Genomic DNA, 21712 nt, shown 5'->3' on the forward strand with positions numbered 1-21712 from the left:
AGATTGTTTCCAGGATTCTCATTTCTGGTGCGTGAACACGTTTATAGACCGCCCTGTGCAGTGTATCCAAGCAACAAGTTTCCGCAAAATCAAACTAAAAGGATGAAGGTTACATTTACACTAATAGCTAGATGAAAAGGGAGGTTTGTCCAATGTTATTCTGACGGACACCTGCACTCGCATCTCTTCTTCTACTTGGGTTCAAATGTGTGTATTTGGCATCAGATCTAGACAATATGTTGAGTTTGTAATTGAGTGGAATTATTAATAATGACAGATTTAAGACCCTGACCACTGTATTTCTTTGACCAGGTGAGGTAACCAATGGACATTATTATTGTTCTATAATTCTGCAATATAGAGGAAACGTGGGATAATTAGGCTTATCATTACTTTACACCTCTCTTGCGAACAGGACACGGATGCAGGAGGCCTTGAGAATGCACATGAATGGACCATTCCTATGATTTGGCAAATGAACAGTGGTGTAAAGTAGTCCAGTAAAATTACTTTAAAGTACTACTTAATAACCATTTACTGCAGAGGGGTAAATCAGGGTGTTCCTTGGTAGTCTTAAACAAATCTAGTGTGAAACAAAAGTATACACCTCACACATGGTTATGGGTTTAAAGAAAATAAGTCACCTTTACCATGTCAGATAAAGAGTTGAAATGCATTCAATTTTGAGTTTGCATTCCAATATTACACTTTATATACATCATAGAAGACTGAAATATAGCAAAACCGTTTGGCATAGAAACACTGGATTTTTGGCATGTTTTTGAAATAATGTTTATTAATTATGAAATAATAAAAATATGAATAACATTTTCCCTGACACCTAAAAGTACTTGTTGCATTTTTCAACCTTACAAAAAAGATTTGGATATTTTGATAGTCGACTTTGATATTTTGGATGCAGTAATTACAGAATAACTACAGTGTACTGCAGTTGAAAAAAAGGTGTTATTTTGAACACAGTATTTGCAGCATACTACAGCTATACTGCACTCTAACTGACTGCAATCTTTTTTTGTAAGGGGAATGCAGAGCAGGACAGGTCCAATTCATGCACTCCCTGGTCATCTTATTAAACGAAAATGCTTTGTTTGTAAATTATGTCTGAGTTTTTGAGTGTGCCCCTATCTGTAAATAAAATAAAAACAGAAAATCCTGCTGTCTCGTTTGCTTAAAATAAGGAATTTGAAATAATTTATCCTTTTTATTTTACTTATGATACTTAAGAATATTTTAGCAATTACATTTACTGTTGATACTTAATTATATTTAAAACCAAATACTTTTAGAATTTTACTCAAGTAGTATTAAGTTAATGGATTACTTTAAATTTTACTTGAGTCATTTTCTATTTACTTTTAACCAAGTATGAAAATTGGGTAAGCCTACTTTTTCCACCACTGCAAATGCTGGTGCACTTTTGGCAACAAACAAAGGTATGTCCTTTATCCAAAGTAGGTCTTTATTGGTAACGCATTTAGAGCATTAAGTCTGTGTTTTTTGTTGTTGTTGCTTAGTGGTTAATAATATTGTTGTTATTTTTTTAGCATTTCTATATTTTCTATTATTTTCATTTATTGATAGCCTTTGCAAGCACAGTGTGTTGAGGACAAGGATGAGTTATCAAAGTTTCTTTTTAAACAACGATAATGCATACAAAGTGCCAAATAAAACCTTCATAAGTGATAAACCTCATATCTCCCCACTGTTAACGGACTAATGAACATGGGTGGTGGGAGGAATCTGGACTGGCTGGATGACATGAACCCAATGGATGCATACAAGCACGTGGCCCCTCAGTTGTTGAGCGAGTTGGGGGAGTTTGCTTCTACAGTACCAGAGGAGCGAGGAGGTATGTACCCAGACTGGCTCGTATTCTATTTTCTTCAATTCTACTCTATTTGATCTATTTCTATACCTTTGCCTGCAACACAAGATATCCGTATTTCCCATAGTTGCTGTTTCAATTACTTGAGTGTGTCAATTTATCAATATGTGTGTGACCTCTCACTTCACTCTGAGTTAGGTGGGGCTCTTTCTCATAAAGAATGACTTCATTTAATACAGAAAATTGCAGACAACCAAGCACGTAGAGAATGGCCTAAACAAACCACCCATTCTCCGCCCCTAAGGAGACGTCAAGCCATAAGTAAGGAGGAGGAGAAGGAGGGGGCGGAGGAGGAGGGGGAGGAGGAGGAGGAGGAGCAGGAGCAGAAGGAGGAGGAGGGACAGCCTGGCGTTCATGGTGGAATGGAATGCCTCAAATACCAAAGATGAACCAGGAGGACCAAATCAAATGTTATTTGTCACATGCACCGAATACAACAGGTGCAGACCTTACAGGGAAATGCTTACTTTCAAGCCCTTAACCAACAATGCAGTTTTAAGAAAAATACGTGTTAAGTAAAAAATTGATGAGTAAAAAACAAGAAACAAAAGTAACAAATAATAATAATTAAAGAGCAGTAGTAAAATAACAATGGCGAGGCTACATACAGGGGGTACCGGTACAGAGTCAATGTGTGGTGGCACCGGTTAGTTGAGGTAATTGAGGTAATATGTACATGTAGGTAGAGTTAAAGTGACTATAAATAAATAATAAACAGAGAATAGCAATAGTGCACAATAGGGGGTGAGGGGTGGGGCAATGCAAGTAGTCTGGGTAGCAATATGATTAGCTGTTCAGGAGTCTTATGGCGTGGGGGTAGAAACTGTTGAGAAGCCTCTTGGACCTAGACTTGGCGCTCCAGTACCGCTTGTCGCCTATGACTAAGGTGGCTGGAGGCTTTGATAATTTTTAGGTCCTTCCTCTGACACCGCCTGGTATAGAGATCCTGGATGGCAGGAAGCTTGGCCCCAGTGATGTACTGGGCCGTACGCACTACCCTCTGTAGTGCCTTGCGGTCGGAGGCTGAACAGTTGCCATACCAGGCAGTGATGCAACAAGTCAGGATGCTCTCGATGGTGCAGCTGTAGAACCTTTTGAGGATCTGAGGACTCACGCCAAATCTTTTCAGTGTCCTGAGGGGGAATAGGTTTTGTCGTGCCCTCTTCACGACTGTCTTGGTGTACTTGGGCCATGCTAATTTTGTGGGTGATATGAACACCAAGGAACTTGAAGCTCTCAACCTGCGCAAATGCAGCCCCGTCGATGAGAATGGGGGCATGCTCAGTCCTCTTTTTCCTGTAGTCCACAATCATCTCCTTTGTCTTGATCATGTTGAGGGAGAGGTTGTTGTCCTGGCACCACACGGCCAGGTCTGTGACCTCCTCCCTATAGGCTGTCTCGTTGTTGTCTGTGATCAAGCCTACCACTCTTGTGTCACCACTGGTGATTTTTTAAAATTTTATCACAATGATGTATTCTTGCTGAACTTTTGCACTTTATCATGTACATAACTCAGTGGATGTTACTATTTTTCTGTTAGCAAATAAAGACGGCGTCAATGTTCAAAAGAGAAAGAACCAAGAGGGATCATCTGTCTGTAATCTCCTTGTTATTTTACCTTATCCGTGTATTCCAAAGATAATAGTATCAATGAGACAGATATTTCACTGGAGGTATTAATGTGAAGCATCCGCTTGGCGTTTCCACTCACTACCAAATATGGTAGTGAGAGGAAGCCCGATGGTGGGCAGTGGGAGTGAATGGAATTCTGCAAATTTTGTCATCGATTAAACATTTGATCTCCATACAGTTTTCTGTTCCCAAAACTAAAATCAATTATGAAAAGAGTGGACTAAGCTTAGTAGACTTTTCCCTTTGCAAAAGTTTGAAAAAATTGTGTTGTTTAGAAGGTGCTAGCTCCTGCTTGGCTCTGCCCACCTCCTTGCTTGTTCTGCCCACTATGACTCATTTGTTCCCATTGGAAATGACAGGCTGTGGTCTATCTCGGTTTACTTATAAAATATTTGATAATATCAACCCTGCCCTTTCCCCTCTCATCCTTTTGTGAAACATCAGCTGAGAGAGACACTTCCTGATTCTGACTAAGTGACTCAGTGAGGGAGTTAGGTGCACCAGGCAATGGCCTGAACACACCCAGGTCCCACAACTGCACTGCTCCTCCATCATTGAGAGGGATAAATTCCCAGAGCTGGAAAGAGACATGGTGGAGCTCAGAGAGCTAGTCCAAACAATACAGACAGAACAAACACACAAAACAACACCCCCCCACAAGATCCGGGGGGCAGAAGTTGGAGATGGACGGCTGTCTGAGAGAGCTGGCTGCTCTACGGACTGAGGTGAGAGAACTTAAAGAGGCACACGTGTCACTGAAGGAGGAGGTTATAAAGCTGAGGTGTGACAGAGAGCAGAACACTCCCCCAGACAAGCCAGCAGAACAGCCCACCTCAGACCCGGACCACAACCTCAACACCACAATGTGACAGACAACACAGGACCCACCAACCCAACAGACCCCACCCCTCCTAACAGCCCCCGTGTCAGCTCCCCTGATACCTCTCTTGACAACTCCCCACACATCCACCAAGAACACACAAAATCCAGAGATTGTACTCCTCATTGACCCAAATGGCAAATACATTCAAGAGGATAAACTTTTTCCCAAACACAAAGTGGCTAAACTCTGGTGCACAAACACTATGCATGCCCTGGAGCTGTTGTCAGAGGACAGACTAGGGTCCCCCAGCCACATCATAATTCACATGGGCACAAATTACCTGAGGGCCCAGCAGGAAAGGGTGGCCACAGCACTCAAGGGAGTGATTGAAAAAGCTTCTTCCACTTTCCCCAACGCACAAGTGGTTATCTCTGCCCTGCTACCACGAAAATACTTTCACCCTGCCACTATACAGTGGGTGAAAGCAAGCATTTCGCGAGACTGTGTCTCAAAACCTAATGTCAACCTGGTCCACCTCTACAAAGCAGCAATCCCAATTTTTGCCAGGACCCTGAAGGACATCACCCTCAACCGTAGCCCCAGCATCTCACATAGGAGCAACAGAGCAATGGACACCCCACCCAGACCAGCAAGACACCCTCCCAGACCTGCAAGACCACCTCCTAAAGGACCTGCACAGAGAGAACCCACGTCAAAAGGACCTACACCCAGACCACAGCATCACCAGCCACACCCAAAGCAAACCCTGGCCACACCCTATATAGGTCCCCCCATATCAGACCTATGCCCCTTTTGCCCACCCCATGACCCCAGCCCGTGCGGAAAGGACCTCAACATGACAGCAGGACATATGCCAGGTCGTGAGCAGAGCAACAGGCCCAACCCCCACTATTACACCCGCCAAAGCCTCATCCTGCGACAAGAGGTATGTATCAGATGCTCAACATGCTCTGCTCACACCTACTGTGATGGTCCGTGCCTAAACCACACCATAACAAATCTAGACACTATGGAACACAAAGCTTTTACTATCTCTTCCTGGAATATACAAGGTCATCTGCCTTCTGCCTAAAGAGCAGGAACCCAGGCTTCATCAAATAAATTAGAAATACAGACATTGTCATCCTACAAGAAACATGGTATAAAGGAGACGGATCCACTGGTTTCCCTCTAGGTTACAGAGAGCTGGTAGTCCCATCCACCAAACTACCAGGTGTGAAACAGGGAAGAGACTAATTTGAAATAGAGCAGACCTAACCCACTCTGTTAAATTAGTCAAAACATGAACATTTGACATCTGGCTAGAAATTAATAAGGAAATTATCTAAACAAAGAAAAATGTCCTTATGTGTGCTACCTATATCCTCCCAATAGAATCCCCATACATTAACGATGACAGCTTCTCTATACTATAGGGGAGATCAACAATTTCCAGGCCCAGTCTGTGGCAATCTGAATGCCAGAACTGGACAATAACCTGACACCCTCAGCACACAGGGGTACAAACACCTACCTGGAGGTGACAGCATTTCTTCCCCCATATGCCCCCTTAGACACAACTACGACAACATAACCAATAAAAATGGGTCACAACTCCTACAGCTCTGTTGGATGCTGGGTATGTACATAGTCAATGGTAGGCTTCGAGGGGACTCTTACGGTAGCTCATCTCTTGGCAGTAGTACTGTAGATTACTTTATCACTGACCTCAACCCAGAGTCTCTTAGAGTGTTCATAGTCAGTCCACTGACACCCCTATCAGATCACAGCAAAATCACAATCTACTTGAACAGTGCTATACCATTCATGAGGCATCAAAGCCAAAGGAACTGATTAATATTAAGAAATGCAATAGATGGAAGGAAAGTAGTGTGGAAATGTACTAAAAAACAATTAGGCAACAGCAAATTCAGTCCCTTTTAGACAATTTCCTGGACAAAATGTTTCACTGTAATAGTGAAGTCTTAAACTTAGCAGTAGAAAACCTAAACAGTATATTTGACCTCTCAGCTTCCCTATCAAATCTAAAAAATGTAAAGCAGACAACCTAAGAAAATGATCAACAATGACAAATGGTTTGATGAAGAATAAAAAAAAAACTTTGAAATAATTTGAGGAACCTATCCAACCAAAAACACAGACCCAGAAAACCTGAGCCTGCGCCTTCACTATGGTGAATCACTAAAACAATACAGAAATACACTACAGAAAAAGACGGAACAGCACGTCAAAAATCAGCTCAATGTAATTGAAGAATCCATAGAATCTAACCACTTCTGTGAAAACTGGAAAACTCCAAACAAACAACAACACGAAGAGTTATCTTTTTGGCTCTTTAACAAAGGACAAACAGCAAAAACATATACATGATCAAATATAAATCTTAGTATCAGCTATTAAAGACTATAGGAACCCACTGGATTCTCCAATTACATTGACTGAACTACAGGACAAAATACAAACCCTCCAACCCAAAAAGGCTTGTGGGATAGCTAAATGAAATGATAAAATATACAGACCACAAATTTAAATTGGCTATACTTAAACTCGTTGACATAATCTTCAGCTCTGGCATATTCCCCAATATTTAGAACCAAGACTGATCACCCCAGTCCACAAAAGTGGAGACAAATTTGACCTCAATAACTACCAGGGGATATGCGTCAACAGCAACCTTGGGAAAATCCTCTGCATTATCATTAACAGCAGACTCATACATTTCCTCTGTGAAAACAATGTACTGAGCAAATGTCAAATTGGCTTTTCACCAAATTACAGTCAACAGACCACGTATTCACCATGCACACCCTAATTGACAAACAAACAAACAAAACAAAACAAAGGCAAAGTCTCCTCATGCTTTGTTAATTTCAAAAAAGCTTTCAACCCAATTTGGCATGAGGGCCTGCTATACAAATTGATGGAAAGTGGTGTTTGGGGAAAACATACAACATTATAACGCAAACAACCACTGTGCGGTTAAAATGGACAAAAACACAGACCTTTCTTTCCACAGGTCCGGGGGGGGGGGTGAGACAGGGATGAAGCTTAAGCCTCACCCTATTCAACATATATAACAACGAATTGGCGAGGGCACAAGAACAGTCTGCAGCACCTGGCCTCCCCCTTCTAGAATCTGAGGTCAAATGTTTACTGTTTGCTGATGATATGGTGCTTCTGTCCCCAACAAAGGGGGGTCTACAGCAGCACCTAGATCTTCTGCACAGATTCTGTCAGACCTGGGCCCTGACAGTAAAACTCAGTAAGACTAAAATAATGGTGTTCCAAAAAATGTCCAGTTGCCAGGACCACGAATACAAATTCCATATAGACACTGTTGCCCTTGAGCACACAAAAAACTATACATACCTCGGCCTAAACATCAGCTCCACAGGTAACTTCCACAAAGCTGTGAATCTGACCTGAGAGACTTTGCAAGAAGAGCCTTCTATGCCACCAAAAGGAGCATAAATTTCGACATACCAATTAGGATCTGGCTAAAAATACTTGAAAGTTATAGAACCCATTGCCCTTTATGGTTGTGAGGTCTGGCGTCCGCTTACCAACCAAAAATTCACAAAATGGGACAAACACCTAATTGAGACTGCAAAAATATCCTCTGTGTACAATGTAAAACATCAAATTAGGCCGATACCCGCTAATGATACAAATCCAGAAAATAGCTGTTAAATTCTACAACCACCTAAAAGGAAGCAATTCCCAAACCTTCTATAACAAAGCCACCACCTACAGAGAAATTAACCTGGAGAAGAGCCCCCTAAGCAAGGTGGTCCTGGAGCTTTGTTCAAGAACACAAACCGACCCCACAGAGCCCTAGGACAGCAACAAAATTAGACCCAACCAAATCATGAGAAAAAAAAAGAAAATTACTTGACACATTGGAAAGAATTTACAAAAAAACAGAGCAAACTGGAATGCTATTTGGCTGTAAACAGAGAGTATGCAGTGACAGAATTCCTGACCACTGTGACTGACCTAAAATTAAGGAAATCTTCGACTATGTACAGACTCAGTGAGCTTAGCCTTGCTATTGAGAAAGGCCGCCAAAGGCAGACCTGGCTCTCAAGAGAAGACAGGCTATGTGCACACTGCCCACAAAATGAGGTGGAAACTGAGCTGCACTTCCTAACCTCCTGCCAAATATATGACCATATTAGAGACACATATTTCCCTCAGGTTACACAGACCCACAAAGAATTTGAAAAAAACAAATCAAATTTTGATAAACTCCCTTATCTATTGGGTGAAAATACCACAGTGTGCCATCACAGCAGCAAGATTTGTGACCTGTTGCCACAAGAAAAGGGCAACCAGTGAAGAACAAACACCATTGTAAATATAACCCATATTTATGTTTATTTTCCCTTTTGTACTTGAACTATTTGCACATCATTACAACACTGTATATAGACATAATGACATTTGAAATGTCTTTATTATTTTGGAACATTTGTGAATGTAAGGTTTATTTCACTTTTCTTTATTATCTATTTCACCTGTTTTGGCAATGTAAACATATGTTACCCATGCCAATAAAGCCCTTAAATTGAAATTGAATAGAGAGAGAGGGATGGAGAGAGTTACTTCCTCACTGAGTGATTCACTAACTGATATCGTAACAATGTAGTGTCAGTTGTGTAGAGCAATAATGGTTTTAGAATAGCCTATTCTGTGGAATGTTCACGGTGATAAAGATACTGAAGATATGAATGAAGACTTTAGTTCCTTACGTACTTCCTGACACAAATCTCTTAACTTGCATACTGAACTCCAGCGTATTCATTTCTCCACACAACTCCGTTGCTTAGTTGCTGTTATTAGCACTGATGACGGCGAATTATATTCAACTTCAGCACACAATATGTGATGGTACATACAATATTCAGCAAACAAATATGTAGGCCTATTACTACCATTGTTGAGCACAGGCAATTAAACACAATTAAACATGTGAATAAATACTGGGATTGATAAACACAATAGGCTTTACAGACATCCGATTGGAAACGTAAACACTGACAGCGATTGCATACAAATAAAACAAAAATACATTTTAAAAATACATGTAAAAACATATGCAAGGCATCCACTGCAACTCTCTGACCATATCAGTAATGAATGTCCACGACCTGAGAGAGCACATCCTTAAAGTCCCTGTGAAGTTCCTGTATAGATAGTTCTTCATTGAAATAGTAGCTTGTAACATTTTGTAAAATGTTAATTCAATGTTTGTATGTGAGGTTTTTGAGCTTGCCCCAAATCATAGCACTCAATCTACCCTACAGATGTATATTTGATTTGTGGAGTTGTGAGCCCCCTAGTGGATATGTTGTGAATAAACTCCTTTATACATCGGTGCTCATAGCGTAGACTTCACAGGCAGAGTTGATAACATCGGAGCGGATCAGTGCAGCGCAACCATTGCCTGTTCAGGATCAAAAGAAGAAACGTTACCAAATCTAACCGGTGGATAGCAAGATTACTTACAAAGTTTTGACACCACACTCGAGTCTTGACAATGCACCTGAAAGAAGAAAGCGGGCGGTTTCCATTGGAAGAAAATATTTTAAAAGTCAGCCGGAGGAATGTGTGTGCGACATGAATCATCATCATGAGCGCAGGGGAATTGACAGGCTGTAGTTGATGAGACGTATTAATGGATTTCGATTGGGTTAGAGGATTTGAAAAGCAAGCTTAATTTACCCGTGTAGAGATTAGGCATTACACAAACCTTAAACAATGATACATTTGGGATTATATATATATATATATATATATTTTTTAAATTAAGTAAAACATATGAATCACCACATTGTTGGAGCGATTTGTGCATAGGCCTACACTACAGTGTAGGCTAGCCCATGACTGGGCCTTGGAGGACATAGGCCCACCCACTTGGGAGCCAGCTTCTCAGTACCCCCACAGAAACCCTCCATAGAAACCTATTGAAACATAGATAATAGAATACACATGACCTTTGAAGTTGACATTCCACGGTGGGTGGACCAGCGGTCATCTTTGTGGTAGTAATTATACGTAAACATTTTCAATTTATATGTCAATGGTGTACCAGGTAAATTGCAGTGGTCCGAAGGGATGGGTTCATTCTATGAATTATATTTCTATGATTGAAATGAGACCCACCCTGTAGTCAAGAGCATGTTGTGTCTCAACCGATGGTGGGGGACAACACAAACAACTCAGAAGATGTCAAACAGGGTCTAAGGCTGCAACATGTAAAAACATGGAGTATGTGTGCTGTTAGATAATTGATGTTTAAAGGATGAAAAATGACAATTTTACAAACACCGTTTGTAAGCAAAGTCGACCGTTTATATTTTCCAGTGTTGAAGACATGGATGTCTCATGGTATGGTGGGGTATGCAAATTGTGTTCACTTTGAGCACCTTTATCTCCTGAGTGTTTTGGCATTCAGGTCTAAAATGTCACTTTTCGAACACTTCTTTCACGGCCAAATGTAGAAAGAGTTTTCTTTTAAAATCAAAAGGGATCCTCTCAAAAAGTGATTGAATTCAAATGGATTTACCCATATGTCAACCCTCTGAGTGGAGGCACACACACACACACACCCCTTTCTCCTTGTTAGCCCAGCATCTGTTAGCTTTTACAGAGCATTTAACTGTCATTTGTATTCTAGAGTTCCAGGATTTTCTTATACTAGAATGATCAATAAAAATGTCATCTTTAGAACTCTAACTTTTACTTTCAGTTAGGACTGTTTGACATCAACAGTTATCAATTATCTAACAGCACACATACTCCATGTTTTTACATGTTGCAGCCTTAGACCCTGTTTGACATCTTCTGAGTTGTTTGTGTTGTCCCCCGCCATCGGTTGGTGCCAGTTTTCCTATGTTTTTAATGCCTGTTCTCTCTCTCTCTCTCTCTCTCTCTAGGCATGCAGAAGCCACCGGTGGCCACCAAACCAAAGATCACTCAGCCCCAGAAGCCAGGGACCTCTCCATCCTCGGCTCCCAAACGAGATGGCCTCTCCCAGGCTCCCCTCGGGACACCAAAGAGGGTTAAACCAGCTGTAGCCCCCAAACCACCATGCTTCCCCAAACCATGCCTCACCACAGCGTTGGAGTCCAAACCACTCTCATCAAAGACTGTAAGTCACAATCAGACCACAGTGAACGATGGTCAGAGACCATCGGAAATGTCCAGATGTATAGGTCTTCTGAAGTGCAGAAATGGAATACAGCATCAAGAGAACAAGAAACCAGATTGTGATTATATTATTCCAATTTGTCAGTGTAGCCAGAAGAACTGTCTGTGTGTGGGGAACGATAACACACCAGATGTAGAGATTGACAAAATTGAAAAAGACTTGAAAACATTGCATAACAATAGCAAAATGGAGGAATCCAGAATAGAGCTTGTTCCCAAATCTCGATCTCGAGAGAACAAAGGAGACGACAACAACAAGAGCCAAGCAGTAAACAACACTTTACCAGATGTTTGTGTACAGGCTGTGTTGCTGTCCACTAATAACCACCTCTTAAACACAAATCAGAACGTCAAATCAGACATTGTGACGTCAGCACACCCTGACATAGTGCCCTCTTCCTCAGGAGAGCACCCAGAGCAATGACGCCAATGGTGGTGGTGACACCATCCCCTCCTCTTGTTCTATTGGTAGAGACACTGGCAAGCCCAATCAAAACCCATCTGTACCTAGGAAGCCTCTCCCCCTCCCTGTACCACAGAAACCCAGGAAGTCTGCCCTGGTTAGACAGGAAGACCCAGAGGAGGGGAGGGGTCAGACGGAGGGGAGGGAGTGGAGGGAAACAATGGTCAGAAAGGTGATGGTGTCACTGGAGAGGAAGAACAGCCTGTCTCTGTCTGCCAACGCACACCTGCTTGTCACGCACACAACATTCCTGACAGGACCAGTGAAAGCTGGGAGGGTCTTCCATCGTCCAGTACACCCTGCCCTCCACCTGCAGCCCCTTCCAGAAAGAAAGCCTTTCTGTCTGAACCTGAGAAAGCAGCACAGACCTCTTCCACCTCCTCCCATCCGCACCTCCCTCAGGATGTAGAGGAGGAGAATAAGGGATGGGTGGATGACTGTGTCTATGAAAAGGAGTGTTCAGTAGACAAGGAGGTGATCCATGGTGAGATTACTTGTCATCCTTTCTCGACCAGTCTGCCCAACCAGCTGGAGCTCAACTCCAACTGCCACTCGCCTTTCACCGTGGCAACCAGCAAGATGGCCGTTGTTCCCAAGAAACCACAGGGACACAGCTCCCCGTCAGCATTAGTACTGAAGAAGGAACTGTCAGAAGAGGGAAAAGGGGAGAAAGGAAAGACCTCAGACAGTGATGATGATGAACGTGTACTCGCTAAGGGCAGTCAAGATGGCAGGGCTCTAAATATGAAAGCTATGGGAGCGCTAGCTGCAACCCCAGGGGAGCGACCAGGAAGGAGCAACCTGCAGATGCTGGTATCACCTATCTCCAGTAAGAACAGCATTGGTGAAACACTGATGCTGTCCAAGCCGCCTCGCTCCACCCTGGGGAAAGGGAGAACCAAGTCCTTCTCCTCTGCCGACTTCACCCGCTCCGATGGACAGAAACTTAATTCCTTCCGGAGGCTCCTGGAGCTGAAGCTCTCTGTCAAGACGCTGCCCGAGCTGCTAGCCAAGGCAGGCCAGTCTTTAGACTGCACTGCAGCTGACGCAGAGGCTGAGCAGTATGTGAATGGTGGCGGCCAAGATATCAATTTTCAAGATCACCTGGGGATGTCGGGCTCACGCAAGTTCTCCTGTCCCCAGCTTGGGGTGATTGATGTGGGGGTGGAGCAGAGCGTGGATGAGTTCCGTTACCTCGGAGCGGCACAGGCTCCGGAGACGGAGTATGAGAATGTGTGGTATTACGAGGAGATGCCAGAGTATGTCATCCTACCTCTGGGACTGGGGAGTGGGGGGCCGGTGGGTACACCTCCGGACCAGTCGGACTGGCACAACCACCTGTATTATGATAATATATACGAGGAATGGGAGCCGTACCATCCCCTGGAGAAACACACTGAACATCAACAGCGGAAGCATAGTGTGTAACGGTATTCGTCTTCTGAAGAAGAGGAATCATCGGACCAAAGCGCAGCGTGGTAAGTGTTCATGCGTTCTTTATTAAAACTGAACACTATAACAAAATAACAAAGAGCATAACCGAAACAGTCCTGAAAGGTGCAAAACCCTAAACAGAAATTAACTACCCACAAAAACCATGTGGGGAAAAGCTACCTAAGTATGGTTCCCAATCAGAGACAACGATAGACAGCTGTCCCTGATTGAGAACCATACCCAGCCAAAACAAAGAAATACAAAAACATAGAAAAAGGAACATAGAATGCCCACCCAAATCACACCCTGACCAAACCAAAATAGAGACATAAAAAGCTCTAAGGTCAGGGCATGACATAGTGAGAGGTTTTTCTTGCTCTTTTTGTTATTTTTGTTATTTTTTCTTCTAGGTAAAGGGACCCATATGCTTTAAAAAAATATATATATATATATATATATATTTAAAGGATTAAACAAATGTGTGTGTTTCATTGGAGAGAGGAGAGATACTGTAGTGGTAAAGAAAGATGGAGAGTGAAAGTGTCACAAAGGCAGTTGGTCTAATTCAAACCCACAGCAACACAATGTGACTAACTCTATTTGAGCTATTCCACGCAAGTGTGGACGGGAAATATTTCTGGTATCTCAGATTATTTTGGCAAAAATATTATTATGATTATCTCAAAACGAACCTTTTTGATTTTGTTCATTTTTAAACATATTGTACATCACATTTCCAGAATGGGCTCTCTAGTACTTTTGAAAATAGGACCCATTTCATACATAGAGATTGACATTATAGGTCATTAACCAATCACAGCCTTCCTTTAGGATTGCACATTCAGCAAATCACTAGCAGAGTGATATTCCACTTCCACTTCACTGTTTTGGGAACAGTGGGTTACCTGCCTTGTTCAAGGGCAGAAACAGCACATTTTTACCTTGTCAGCTCAGGGATTCGATCTAACAACCTTTCGGTTACTGGCCCAGTGCTCTAACTCCTAGGCTACCATGGTTTGGTAAGAAGAATGCCCCTCTCCCCACAGGTGTGATTACTACCTCTGAGGGTTTAGAGCTTGAAGTAGTCACCTCATACAAGTACTTGGGAGTATGGCTAGACGGTACACTGTCCTTCTCTCAGCACATATTAAAGCTGCAGGCTAAAGTTAAGGTTTCTTCTATTGTAATCGCTCCTCTTTCACCCCAGGTGCCAAACTAACCCTGATTCACATGACCATCCTACCCATGCTAGATTATGGAGACATAATTTATAGATCGGCAGGTAAGGGTGCTCTAGAGCGGACAGATGTTCTTTACCCATCAGATTTGCCACCAATGCTCCTTATATGACACATCCCTGCACTCTGTACTCCTCTGTATACTGGTCATCTCTGTATACCCGTTGCAAGACCCACTGGTTGATGCTTATTTATAAAACCTTCTTAGGCCTCACTCCCCCCCTATCTGAGATATCTACTGCAGCCCTCATCCTCCATATACAAAACCCATTCTGCCAGTCACATTCTGTTAAAGGTCCCCAAAGCACACACATCCCTGTGGCTGCTTTGCGTGATGTATTGTTGTCTCTACCTTCTTGCCCTTTGTGCTGTTGTCTGTGCCCAATAATGTTTGTACCATGTTTTGTGCTGCTACCAAGTTGTTGTCATGTTGTGTTGCTACCATGCTGTGTTGTCATGTGTTGCTGCCTTGCTATATAGTTGTCTTAGGTCTCTCTTTATGTAGTGTTGTTGTCTTTCTTGTCGTGATGTGTGTTTTGTCCTATATTTACTTATTTATTTTTTAATCCAGAGGCCTTTTGGTAGATCATCATTGTAAATAAGAATTTGCTCTTAACTGACTTGCCTAGTTAAATAGAAAACCGTTCAGTGTTCTGTGCCTTGAACCAACAGCTTAGTGTGTTAGTCAGTCCACTTTATTTCAGAGTGAAACAATCATATGCATCTAACACAGATTGAGCCTCTCACAAATATAGCCATACCATAGAATATCTACTTTAAACAGGGCATGGCCCCAGAATGCACAGAGAAAGAGGCTACTTGAAGTAGCAACTCACCATGGTCCAGTTCTAAACCAATACCTAACAACAATAGTTCTGCTAAGCCTCCTGCTTGGCTAGGTGGTGTTTTTGTCATATTATAGCCTGTTGGAGCCAAGGGCCTAGGATTAGGGTAGAGTTAGCGGGTTTGGAACCAGGCCTTTCTTATGTCTGTGTTGGCCTGTGACACCTTTAATTTCCTCAAGATCAAGTCAACAAGCAGATAGGTAGAGAGGAGTGACCAGCTTGGAGCCGAGCCCTCCGTAATGTTTGGTTTGGCAATAGTGTGGACATCCAGCCAAACTACTCTGACTCTGATCCAGCCAAACTACTCTGTCTGTCAAACACCTATTTCCTTTGTGTTCTCTGTGGTCACTCCAGGAAATGTTGGAATACTGGTGGACTGATGATTTTTCTTCCGTAAGAAAGACACCTCCCTGATGTGATATGCTTACTCAGGCGTTTTATACCAACAAACCTCTCCTTCCTCTCTCCCTCTTTCACCATCCTACTTTTATATCACACTCTCCTCCACCCTTTCTCTCTCCTAGGTGAGTGGTACGTGTGTGTTTTTGTGTACGTGCATTACTGACTAATCTACTGTCCTCCCAACAGGAGCTCTATAGATGAGGATGTTGGCCAGATGGATGATGAGGACATCATGGTTCACAGCTTGGACGAGGACGATGACACTTCCTCCTCCAACAAAGGGGAACCTGAGCAGCATGGGGAGAGGGAGGTGAGCTGCTAGAAAATAGAAAGAAAATATGCCACTTAGCAGATGATTTGATGTAAGGTTACTTACAGTACAGTGAGTGCATGCATTTCTAGTATATAATCCCTATGAGAATTTAACCCACGATCTTGGTGAAAATGTAGTGATTGACTTAGTGTTTGTACCTGTGTCTGCGCTAGGCTGACAGTGGTGCCAAGGAGAGCAAGGTAGTCCACATTGCAAGGGAGATCATGAGCTCCGAGAATGTATTGTCAACGTCCTGAAGCTTCTCCATATTGTAAGTATTCTGGCATTTTGCCATCTTTGTGCTACGTTTGATACAAAAAACATGTTGACAGACTTATCATTCTCTACAGAACTGTGGCTTGCGTTTTACTGTTCATGAAATATCTAGTGAGAACTCCAGTATGTACTGTAAGTGAGACTTCTCCATTTGTGTTTTGATTATGCTAACCACTGGGGCACAGTCCACCATGAGGGACATACATTGGGTTTCTGAACTGTACACTACTTTCCTCATTCCCGCTATGCCCTCATTCCTAACAGGCAGTTAGGAAAGCCAAGGCTAGCTTTTTCAAGCAGAAATTTGCTTCCTGCAATACAAACTCAAAAAAGTTCTGGGACACTGTAAAGTCCATGGAGAATAAGAGCACCTCCTCCCAGCTGCCCACTGCACTGAGGATAGGAAACTCTGTCACCACTGATAAATCCACTATAATTGAGAATTTCAATAAGCATTTTACTATGGCTGGCCATGCTTTCCACCTGGCTACCCCGACCCCGGTCAACAGCCCTGCACCCCCCCCCCAGCAACTCGCCCAAGCCTCCCCATTTCTCCTTCTCCCAAATCCAGTTAGGTAATGTTCTGAAAGAGCTGCAAAATCTGGACCCCTACAAATCAGCCGGGCTAGACAATCTGGACCCTTTCTTTCTTAAATGATCTGCTGAAATTGTTGCAACCCCTATTACTAGCCTGTTCAACCTCTCTTTCGTATCGTCTGAGATTCCCAAAGATTGGAAAGATGCCGCGGTCATCCCCCTCTTCAAAGGGGGACACACTCTTGGCCCAAACTGCTACAGACCTATATCTATCCTACCCTACCTTTCTAAGGTCTTCGAAACCCAAGTTAACAAACAGATTACCGACCATTTCCAATCCCAACGTACCTTCTCCGCTATGCAATCTGGTTTCAGACCTGGTCATGGGTGCACCTCAGCCACGCTCAAGGTCCTAAACGATATCATAACCGCCATCGATAAGAAACAATACTGTGCAGCCGTATTCATTGACCTGACTAAGGCTTTCGAGTCTGTCAATCACCACATCCTTATCGGCAGACTCAATAGCCTTGGTTTCTCAAATGATTGCCTCGCCTGGTTCACCAACTACTTCTCTGATAGAGTTCACTGTGTCAAATCGGAGGGCCTGTTGTCTGGGCCTCTGGCAGTCTCTATGGGGGTGCCACAGAGTCCAATTATTGGGCCGACTCTCTTCTCTGTATACATCAATGATGTCGCTCTTGCTGCTGGTGAGTCTCTGATCCACCTCTACGCAGACGACACCATTCTGTATACTTCTGGCCCTTCTTTGGACACTGTGTTACCTAACCTCCAGACGAGCTTCAATGCCATGCAACTCTCCTTCCGTGGCCTCCAACTGCTCTTAAATAGAAGTAAAACTAAATGCATGCTCTTCAACCGATCGCTGCCCGCACCTGCCCGCCCATCCAGCATCACTACTCTGTACGGTTCTGACAAGCAACACTTGTTAAGTGTAATGGAAAACGGATGGTGCTCTCACTGACACATATTTCAAGGGAAGTGGGGACCCTGATTTGTTACGGGGTGTCGCCCCCCCATCCCTGGGTGTCTGTGTGTCTGTCTGTGTGTTGTGTGTTGTGTGTCCTGTGTCTCTGTCTCTCCCACTGACCCATCCATCCCTCCCATACAGAACTTCCGTGATGCGGTGGCAAAGGTGTCTCATCAAAAGTGGGAAGCCTATTATAGAGGTTCCAGATCCTGTACTACCTTCCTCAGCTCTATGAATTGAACCATGACCTGCTCAGAGAGCTGGAGGAGAGGGTCACACAATGGTACCAGAATTGTAAAATTGGAATTTGTATATTCTAGTTATTATATTTCTATTGCCAGAAGCAATGCTACCTGAATTAAAATTATATAATTAGTCTATTTCTATGACCCAGGCTATCATTCAAATCTTTTCTCATAGGATTGATAATCTAGGATCGGATCAGACAACCCCCCCCCCCCCCCCCCCCCCCCGTCCATATTTTATTATTCATTATGATCAAAAATACTACACTCATCCTATATCAGCATTCCTACTCTGAGATGTCTGTGAATACGGGCCCGGAACCGGCACTAGCACTCAACTCTGTCACCATCAACATAAATTACAACTACAAAATAATAACGCCTACATACATCACTGACATTGTGACTCACAAACAAACATCTATCATTCCTGACACAGTCGGCCAGTGGCACCTTAATTGGGGAGGACAGGCTCATAGTAATGGCTGGAACAGAATAAATGGAATGGTATCATACTCATCAAACACATGGTTTCCATGTGTTTGATACCATACCATTCACAACCATAAATAACCACACATTTACAGGTTAATTAAGAAAGCAAAACTTAGATATGTTTTTGGTTGTTGATTCAACTAGATCATGCCCATTTCAAGTGTATCTTTCTAAAGAATAAGGAGTTGTGTCAGAATATTTAGGTAAGTTAGCTGGCAAACAAAATTGATCGTACCCCTCAGGGACGAGCATGGTTGGCTAGCGGACATCTTTGTGAAGAAAGGGCCATATCTGAAGATGAACTCGACATACATCAGAGATTTTGAAAATAATGTGGCTCTACTGGACAAGCAAAACAGGAAGAACCCAGCCTTTGCTGCAGTAATGCGGGAATTTGAGGTAAACGGACTCACTGGGACAACCTGTTTTCTGTGTGTGTGATTTGTTTAAAGTGAAAGGTGTGTGTATCTTTGTTTGTTAGTCGATCTGTGATTGTGTGTACTAAAGTGTTTATTATATGTCTCAGGCTAGTCCCTGCTGTGCCAGCCTGATTCTGAAGCATTACCTACTGAAGCCTGTTCAGAGGTTTCCCCAGTATCAGCTTCTGCTCATAGGTAACTGAGGGGTCTCTTTGGTTTCACTGACAAGCTCAGTCCTGAGGGGTGTACTACAAAGTAGGATCATTAGCTAGGCTCCCATCCAATAGGCTCTATGCCTCCAACGTTCTAATTTACTTCCTACCAGGTTGTTGACTTTCGGAGCGATTTCTGCTATTGTTTTTATCATTCGCTTACTAGCTATCGTCGATGCATTTCTCCGGAAGTCATCGACCCGGTAGGCCAATTCGTCATCATGCACTTATTTCTATCGCCAACAATAATACATTATACCACCTCCAACGTTCTAATTGACTTAGAAAACGTTCTAAGTCAATTAGAACGTTGGAGGTGGTATAATATATTATTGTTGGCGATAGAAATAAGTAATTTAGCTGGCTAACTCCTTGATACTGCACTTATTTCTATCGCCAACAATAATACATTATACCACCTCCAACGTTCTAATTGACTTAGAACGTTTTCTAAGTCAATTAGAACGTTGGAGGTGGTATAATGTATTATTATAGAACGTTTTCTAAGTCAATTAGAACGTTGGAGGTGGTATAATGTATTATTGTTGGCGATACTTAGAAAACGTTCTAAGTCAATTAGAACGTCGGAGGTGGTATAATGTATTATTGTTGGCGATAGAAATAAGTGCATGATGGCGTAGCGCTCACAAAACGTACCGAATAAAAATCTAAAGTCTCCATCGTATTTTCAACAGTTTTGTCACAAAAACGGTTGCGACTAAATAGAAACATGTTCGCAGATACAGTGCGGGTAGTCTAGTCTACAGTACATGAGAAGATTACTGTGGATAATAGCAAGCATATTTTTATTTGTCAAAACGGCAGTCAAGCATCGACCATCATGTCACCAGAGTAAGACCTGTGATATTATTTGGAAAGTAGCATTAAGCTCATCATCATAATTTATTTCGTCTGTAGCAGAATAAACTGTATGGTTTCCCGAGTTGTAGTGGGAGGACCACAACCCATTTCATTGCTTGACTACAAATTTACTTCGATATGATGCTTAATATTAATATTTGCGCATAAAGGCATTCCCACATAATTCATTTTACTGACACAAAAGATCCCACTATGTAAAGCGAACAAATTATCTGTTGGCATTTATAAAATTACACTGAAACTTCCTGTTTCCATCACAGCTGTTGTGATTTTTTATATATATACAATATGACTTTACTCGCATAAAAACTGTGGATGGATACTGGTGAATGAGTAGGCCAGCTAACTTGGATAAATAACCAGAAATAACTGTTGATTTTCTAGTTTATTAATTAAGAATGCTAAACTTGTGTTTTTGGTTGTTGAGTCAATCAGACCATGCCCATTTCAATCCTATCTATAAGAAATAAAAGCATTTCAGAATATTTAGGTACTTTAGCTGGCTAACTCCTTGATACTGCTTTGTAGTGTATTCTCCTCTGGACTAAAAGGCATACTCAATGGAAAATGTCTTCAAAAAACCAGAGACATGTAATAACACTTTGACAGATCATTGCACAATAACACCCCAAATAACAGCAAAAAACAGTAAACAACTCAACACATTCACATGGTCAAGTGTTTAATTTGTTGTGTTTAATTTGTTGTACATCTACTGGTCAAATAAGTGACAACTTATCATGAGTATTTGATCACCTACCAACCAGTAAGAATTCCGGCTCTCACAGACCTGTTAGTTTTTCTTTAAGAATCCCTCCTGTTCTCCACTCATTACCTGTATTAACTGCACATATTTGAACTTGTTACCTGTATAAAAGACACCTGTCCACACACTCAATCAAACAGACTCTCCACAATGGCCAAGACCAGAGAGCTGTGTAAGAACATCAGGGATAAATTGTAGACCTGCACAAGGCTGGGATGGGCTACAGGACAATAGGCAAGCAGCTTGGTGAGAAGGCAACAACTGTTGGCGCAATTATTAGAAAATGGAAGAAGTTCAAGATGACGGTCAATCACCCTCGGTCTGGGGCTCCATGCAAGATCTCACCTCGTGGGGCATCAATGATCATGAGAAAGGTGAGGGATCAGCCCAGAACTACACGGCAGGACCTGGTCAATGACCGGAAGAGAGCTGGGACCACAGTCTCAAAGAAAACCATTGGATTAAAATCCTGGATGGATTAAAATCCTGCAGCGCACGCAAGCTCCCCCTGCTCAAGCCAGCGCATGTCCAGGCCCGTCTGAAGTTTGCCAATGACCATCTGGATGATCCAGAGGAGGAATGGGAGAAAGTCATGTGGTC

General features: G+C 42.6%; 1 long non-coding RNA gene across 1 annotated transcript; it reads left to right on the top strand.

Annotated features, from left to right (window-relative positions):
* Positions 1-16064: 16064 nt before the first annotated feature.
* On the top strand, positions 16065-18419 carry LOC116374009 (uncharacterized). The gene is made up of 3 exons (XR_004209787.1): positions 16065-16286; positions 16463-16560; positions 18235-18419. It is a non-coding gene; the product is annotated as an uncharacterized LOC116374009 (long non-coding RNA).
* Positions 18420-21712: the final 3293 nt, after the last annotated feature.

Source organism: Oncorhynchus kisutch, linkage group LG4 (genome assembly GCF_002021735.2).
Source record: "Oncorhynchus kisutch isolate 150728-3 linkage group LG4, Okis_V2, whole genome shotgun sequence".
NCBI lineage: Eukaryota > Metazoa > Chordata > Actinopteri > Salmoniformes > Salmonidae > Oncorhynchus > Oncorhynchus kisutch.